Genomic DNA, 8469 nt, shown 5'->3' with positions numbered 1-8469 from the left:
TGGAGCCTCCTAATTCTTATCTCAAATAAGGTGTCATTCTAGAGGTCTAAGGGAATTGCTTTTCTGACATCTCTTCTGGTCTGGGAAGACATTTGCCAGAGACACTGGACTTCAATACAAGATTTATAGATGCAGGGGGGAAGGAGATAACCTCTGAGGTTTCAAACAGATGAGCAAGGGTTGTTGCAATAACCTTTTTACCCACATAAAAATACAGGATGAGTAGATTGCACACCATATCAGAAACAGTGTTGTAAACAGAGCATGGACTTCAAAGGCAAGAGATCCCATCTGCCTTCCTGCTTCACCCCCCAGTCCTCCCAACCATCCAGGGCAAAGGCAGGTCACTTTCTCCATTACATTTACCATTAGGGCAGAATGGCGTGGTACAATTACGCTCCTTCTGGCGTAAAAATGGCGGTCGCTCATGACAAGATGGCATCCAATCATGACACCTCCCCCTTTAAAGATCAGCATGGGAGCAGTGGCCAAACCAGCCACAGTATCCCATGCTGAGCCCTGACCCTTGTCAGTGCCCTGCCCAACAGACTGCTGCAGTTTCCAGGTTAGGACCAGCGCTATGGGCGGGGTCTCCGAACTACCGGATTCTTGCTCCTCTTCCAGGAGACAGCAAGCTGCGGGCAAACAGGTGTACCTGCCCAAGCCATCTGTGGGCACACTGATACAGTGGAAGCTGTGTCCCCTTGTGCCATCCTTGCTGGCAAGGACACAGCCCACCCCAGCTGTGCGTTGGACTCCTGGGCATAGATTCTCACCTGCCGCCGGCAGTTCCGTTTGCCATCCTGGGGTCAGAACCAACCTCTTCTGCCACACCCCACACGGGCATTCCCCTGAGGTATAGGCATTCCAGAGCCTCTGCTTGGCTTGGGCAGCCTTAAGAGGACTGTGGGACAATGCTATCAGGTGTTGTAAAGTACCTTTACACGACATGAGGTTGACAACAATAAATATGATACAAATCATATGGGCTAGGGCCTTTCCTGTGTTTACCTCAGCACTACATACAATGGGACAGGTAATCCTGTCACCTTCCAAGAATCTCTTGTCCTGCTCTCTTGCCTGGGCTGATTGACCCCCCCTCCCTTTCACTGGGGGGGAGGTACACTCCCTCAAAGCCTTTGTGTGTGTGAATTGTGAAGGGGGGCAGGTTTCTGCAGGGGGGAAAACCAACAGGTCATTGTCCCCTGTGTTGGAAACATCCAATTCCAGCCTTTCAGAGGTTAATGGAGCTGAGTTTATCTGTGCTCCGTGGGCCCTCAGACCCTTCTGGTTACACACAGCACTTGCCACTGGCTCTATTACTGAAGCAACCCTCTCACTATACCCATGTGTATCTTTCACACTTCCCAGGTACGGGGCAGCCGCAGTGGGAGGCGGCTCACCTGGCATTTGCAGGCTTGCAGCCTCCATGGCTGTGGTTTGGTCACGGAATCTCTCCGTGATTGGAGGGGACCCCTTCTGGGTTCCTGTGTTCGTCAATATCTCCCTGGGGAACCATACCCGGGAGAATATGGGGACAAGGACATCGACCACTTTGTCGGCCCTAATGGATAAAAGGGCTACAGCTTCTGGGTAATGGGTGGCGTAATCTACGCCTATTGAAATGTACTCTGTTCTGGAGCTACTGGGCATTGCAAGGGGCCCTACCATATCTACAGCCACCCGCTCAAAGTGTTCTGATACCACGGGGAAAGAAATGAGGGGGGCCTTGCCCACATCCCCAGGCTTCCACACTATCTGACAGGTATGGCAGGTCTGACAGTACCGGTCCACCTCTTTCATCATACCTGGCCAGTGGAACTTATGCAGGCGAGCCCCTGTCTTTTTAACCGTAAGGTGTCCAGAGAGGGGAATTTCATGAGCTACCTTAAGCAGACCCTCCCTATACCTTTGTGTTGTGACCAGGTGACGTTCCGTAACTTGCCCTGGTGGAGTGTTGTGGACTCCATACTCTCTATGCAAACAACCATTCTCCCAGTACAGCCTGGGAGTACCCTGGGAGCCATCTGACTCCTCAGCTGCTGCTGCAGCCCTGAGACTCGTTATCAATTCAGTTTTGAAAGATCCACTTTCTATTGAGCCCTCAGGGTGTGCAGGGACCTCCTGCTGTGTGACTGTGTCCTGACAAGAAGAAGAAGGGGGGTCTGTGGGGGAAGCTGCAGCAAGGGACACTCTCTCCCTATTTTGGGAGTGAGTAGGGACTACAGCTGCCCACACCGACCCTCCCCTATCTGACAGGTCTGCAGTGCACACAGGACCCACCGGGTCACTTATTATACTTGGTACCACATTTCCCACAGTAGTGCAAGGCATCACATTGTCAACATTAGCATCAATATCATAACCTGGGAAGGCATCCTGCACTACCTGCAAATTAGCCTGTGCATCTTCCACAACACATGGGACCAATCCTGCTGGCTTACAATTGGCCAGTGGTAAAACCTCTATATCCTCAGGTCCCTGGGGAAGAATAGGGTTAGCTTCTAGCACCGCAACCTGAATGACATCACCAGCAGCACTCCTACCATTGGTGAGTGAGGGTGTCTCATTCCCAAGTAGATTAGGGCATTCGTTTAACCCCACAAGCTGGCAAGGATTACCCACTATACCTGTCTCTAACTCACCCTCCCTTACCTCTACAGAAGGTACGGCACTATCACAGATCATCCCAGGAGTTTCACAAGAAATCACAACATTGCAATGTTCAGCATGGTTACATACTACCTGAGATGCATCATATGGTTCAGAAGGGTCAGCGACAGTGGGTAAAACATTGACACATATGTGTGGAGTGAATAAAAGTCCCACATCAGTAGTCCCACACACATTTGTGTGCATGCAGTCAGAAAGTCCCATTCCTCTTTCCGACATTGTCCCTTCCCTGCATACTTTCACTATGCAGGCAGCCTCTTTTTCCGGCAACAAATCTGGAGCAACGGATGGGAACATGCTGCTCACATCTTCCAGCAGTTTAAACTGGGCCTTGTGATGTGAGGTCTCCGGAGCAGGTTCCATGACGACTGTAGTAGGCAGAGTTACCTTGTCCTGGTAGGGCATTCCTGGTGAGAGCAAGCTGCTGACATCCTCAGCTTCTGCTTCTCCCAGCAGTTTAAACTGGGACTTTGCTTCCAGAGCTGGTAACAGCAGCTGTTCTAGGCGATGCCACTCCGCATCTACCCGGCGGCACTGATCTCTCCAAAATGGGGTATCCAGCTTTCTCCAAGCAGCGACCTCCTGCTGCGCGAATTGGTAACATTCTCCCAGCTCTCTCAGCAGCACCTCAGGAGATGCAGAGGGACCCCAGACACGAAATGCTGCACGATACTGGCTGAAGGCATTGCACTCATCGTCCCTTGCCTGGGTGAGCTGCGTGATCATCTCCCCACGAGTATGGTGGTGGCAGGAGATACCTTGCAGCTGGCATTCTTCCGTTAGTTCCTCTGTGCTCATTAGGGTAAACACATCATCATCCTCCTCTGGGTCAATATACCCACTGGACTCCTCCGGTACCATAGGGGATTGGTACTCCGCAGCCTCTGTGACTGCCATGCACCCTCCAGTCTCCCTGGTACTAGCAGAAATGCCAGTCCCCTGAGTAAAGTCCAGGTCCAGCTGGTTATCCACAACCAAGCCGGCATTTACTTTGCTCTCCCTGGGCGTTTCAAAGACAGGGAAATCGTTGTGACGCAGTCCATTGAAATTTGCATCCACTGTCACAGGCTGCCAGCTGAGCTTAGCTAGTTCCAGCTGAAGCTTGCGATCTGCTGCTTCCTTTGCAGCAGTGGACTCCCTTTTATTAAACTGCATTATCAGTTTCAGCACCACGGCATTATCTGGCTCTTTCACATACTTCAGAGCCTCTTGCATATACAGATCCAAGGCAGAGCAGTAATTGGAGGCATCCAATCCACGGTTTGTGGGGCCTGCAATCTTCATTGTCCGCTTCTCCTCTTCCTCTGTTCTGGAACCAGAATGATTCCCAACCTCAGACCTGGAATCCGCTTGATTCCCCCCAGCTACCTGCTGGTCCGCATCTCTGAGGACTTGGATCATCTGTTCCCTGGTCTGCCCCTTGGCAGGCTCCACTCGGTTGATACCAGAGACCACATCACGATCCAACTTCACACTATTAATTTCCGCAGAAAGTAAAAGTTCAGTACGAAGTCCACCTCCTGCTACCTCAGTAGCCCTGGCTGGTGAACTCTCACGCACAAGTCCGCCATCGTGATGCTCTGTATCTTCCTCCATAGAGTCACAGGTCAATCTCCACTTAATCTGTGCCTCCTTATAAGTAGCTGCCATTCTGCTGCAGTTACTTCTCCAAAATAATAAAACAGGGATGGGGAACAGAAAATGCTTTTACAGTGACTTACACTACTACATAAGCCTTGAGTTTTGGTATCTGGTGAAATGTATTCACTTAAGTAATCCAAATAAAAAAACAAAAATTGCTTTTTGAAATATCCCACCGCTGCCACCAGTTTGTCACGACCCTAGTCGGCGATTCCCCAGATACGACAATCTGAGTATCCCGGCCACGTGACACTTTCACTGGGTACCCCAAGCGTGTGCGTATTTCACCACGATTCCGCTTGCCACCAATCAAAGTAAACTTTTGGACTTAGTCCGCGACAGCTTTGATTCTGCCGACACACCAAATTATGAGTTACAGGGTAGCGCTCTGGCAATTCGTCAGAGGCTTGGGCTGGAAAACAGCAGATACCAGAACTAATTATGACTTTTTAATTAAGTGAAAACACTACAAGGCTTACAGTATATTACAGAAAACATAAGTTACAAGATATATGATTAATAGGTAAGTCAAACGTAAAAACAATTTCAAAATAAAACAAAATGGGAATAAAGAAACAAACCACTTCAAGGACACACAGCATGAAGCGGGATTTGGAGTGGAAACCTCTCCGGATACTGGATCATCTCAGAGACAGGTATCGGACCCGTCCCATTCCCAAGAAAATGAACAAAAATGTCTTGTGAGACACACACTTTTAAGATTGGCAAAAACACACACAATCACAGCCCCCACCTCAGGAATCTTCCTTGTCCATGGGGTTTCCTGAGGATATACCCAGGGGCTGGCTAATTGACTTCTCTTTTGAGGCTTAGCAATTTAGCCATTCAATCACCCCCTGGAGCCTCCTAATTCTTATCTCAAATAAGGTGTCATTCTAGAGGTCTAAGGGAATTGCTTTTCTGACATCTCTTCTGGTCTGGGAAGACATTTGCCAGAGACACTGGACTTCAATACAAGATTTATAGATGCAGGGGGGAAGGAGATAACCTCTGAGGTTTCAAACAGATGAGCAAGGGTTGTTGCAATAACCTTTTTACCCACATAAAAATACAGGATGAGTAGATTGCACACCATATCAGAAACAGTGTTGTAAACAGAGCATGGACTTCAAAGGCAAGAGATCCCATCTGCCTTCCTGCTTCACCCCCCAGTCCTCCCAACCATCCAGGGCAAAGGCAGGTCACTTTCTCCATTACATTTACCATTAGGGCAGAATGGCGTGGTACAATTACGCTCCTTCTGGCGTAAAAATGGCGGTCGCTCATGACAAGATGGCATCCAATCATGACATAAGGGACTCGTCGATACAAATAAATTTTTCAGGGATGTACACCTCTTCAAATTTGGCACTGAAATGATCAATGACCGGCCTGACTTTGAATAGCCGGTCAAAGGTGGGATCATCTCTGGGCGGGCACTGTGCATTATCGGTGTAATGTATAAATTTAAGAATTGTCTCAAATCGAGTCCGGGTCATGGCCATACGGTAAAATGGAGTACTGTACAGAACATCTGTACTCCAATATTGCCTAATTTCTGGCTTTTTTACTATGCCCATATGAAACACCAGACCCCAAAACGTCATCATCTCTACTGCATCTACAGGGGTCCACCTAGCAAATGATGACGTGGGGTTTTGAGCAATAAACTGCTGGGCATATAAATTAGTTTGGTCCACCATTAAATTTATAAAATCATCAGAGAAAAATAATTTGAAAAAGTCAATTTCTCTGAGACCTGTGGAATCAAATTGGATTCCTGGCATGGCCAAAAACTCAGGAACCTGGGGCTCAAAATTGTCTGGTGGTGGGGTCCATATGAGATCAACGGGGGCGTCTTTGAGGGGGTCCCTCATCACCAGAGGAGGAAGAGGAGCTTAAGACGAATCCTTCAAATTCCCCGCTTGCATCACTGGCTGTGTCAGAGTCAGAAGCAAGCATGGCATATGCCTCCTCCACTGAATACATTCTCCTGGATGACTGGGAGGACATTTGGGAGGACATTTGGGAGGACATTTGGGAGGACATTTGGGATGCCATTTTTATTTTTGTGTTACTGGTAGTGAAATGTTTCAACACGTGTATAGTGTAGGGGGGGTACAAACTTTATTTCAACCTGGGGGGAATGTAGTGTGTAATGTGTATGTAGTGCAGAAAAAAAAAATACTTTATACCAAAAAAGAAAATTGAAGGGGTTAAAAAAAAAAAAAATTGAAGGGGTTAAAAAAAAAAAATTGAAGGGGTTAAAAAAAAAAAAGGTCCTGCGCCAAAAATTGAGCACAGATGTTGGTCAGTAACGTCTGTCACTGAACAGCGCTCAAAGGCAACAGGAATTTGATCAAAAAAAAAAAAAATAGATCAACCCTGTGCCGAAAAAGCTGATCAGTGATGTACGTCACTGATCAGCGCACAGTGGCCACAGGACACCCACAAAATCACAGTGTGTGTAAAAAAAAAATTAAAAAAAGACCACACAGCACCCACAAAAAAAAAAAAACGGTGATCAGTGATGCGACACTGATTACCAGTGAGGGGCAGCAGGTGCACAACCTTTGGTGCAACTGACAGGTATATATATAAAAAAAAAAAAACCTCTGTACCCCCAAAAAAGTTGCTGATCACCTCAGATATAGTGATCAGCACAAAAGGCGGGGGCAGCAGACACAAAATTTAGCACTCTCTATCACTCTCTGTCACTATCTCTCTCTATCTCTCTATCTCTCACTATCTATCACTCTATGACACTGCAGCAGCAGCACTGACAGGTATATCTATATATAAAAAAAAACCTGCGCCCCCAAAAAGTTGCTGATCAGTTAATTTATACTGATCAGCACAAAAGGAGGGGGCAGCAGTCAGTTATATAAAAAATATATAGCACAATCTGTCACTATCTCTCTCTATCTCTCTCTTTATCTCTCTCTATCTCTCTATAACTATCACACTGCAGCAGCACAAAATATAGCACTCTGTCACTAGGCCTCTCTATCTATCTCTCTCTCTCTCTCTCTCTCTCTATCTATAACTATATCACACTGCAGCAGCACAAAATATAGCACTCTCTGACACTATCTCTCTCTCTATCTCTCTCTATCTCTCTCTATCTATCTCTCTATCTAGCTATTACACTGCAGCAGCACAATTTCACAGCACAGTATCTCTCTCTATCTCTCTCTATCTATCTCTATCTATCTCTCTATCTAGCTATTACACTGCAGCAGCACAATTTCACAGCACAGTATCTCTCTCTATCTCTCTCTATCTATCTCTCTATCTAGCTATTACACTGCAGCAGCACAATTTCACAGCACAGGAAGGCACAAGTAGCAACAGGATCCAGGAAGCATCCAGCACACTACAAGCACAGATCAAGCAGTGATCAAGCAGTGATGAAGCAGTGATCAGGTAAGTATGGAGCAAGGTTCTGGTCAGTATATGGCGGCAGGTGGGCACGGTGACCGCACTGCACGCAATTCCAGACCGGAATGGCGTCTGCAGTGCAGTCACCGTTAGTTTAAACCCCCCTCCATGGCTGTGATTGGTCCGTCGGTCCGACGGACCAATCACGGCCTTTGGGGGCGGGCGGGGTGAGGTGGGGTGACACCAGTGTCACCCTTACACCCCGCGGTGATTGGTGCTGTACTTTACAGCACCAATCACCTCCGATCCCGTGTCACCGGCGAACGTTATTCGCCGGTGACACAGGAAAACGCTGTGAATGGCTGTTCACACTGAACAGCCAATCACAGCGATCGCCGACGGGGGGGCGGCATCGCAGCCCCCCCTGGGCATGCACGGACATGTCTGCTGTCAGGGACAGCAGACATGTTGAAACTGTCACCGCGTCTATAGACGCGGTGACAGTTTAAATCCATGACGTACATTTACGCCATGTGTCGGGAAGTGCTTCCCGACCATGACGTAAATGTACGTCAAATGTCGGGAAGGGGTTAAGCACAGGTGATGGTAATCCATAAATTAAGAAGAAAGTCCAGAAACAGAGCAATGTGTCCCTCCTGGAGAGGGTCATATTGGGAGGTATGCACCTCCCTCCCCCCCCATTCACGGCATCCCCACGATTAAATGGCACATGCAAAACACTGACATGGCTATGGTCGACAAGATTTATTTTTC

Source organism: Crinia signifera, chromosome 7, assembly GCF_055691185.1.
Source record: "Crinia signifera chromosome 7, ASM5569118v1, whole genome shotgun sequence".
In the NCBI taxonomy this organism is placed as follows: Eukaryota; Metazoa; Chordata; class Amphibia; order Anura; family Myobatrachidae; genus Crinia; species Crinia signifera.
The sequence above is the reverse complement of the archived record's forward strand: the minus strand, read 5'-3'. Positions refer to the sequence as shown.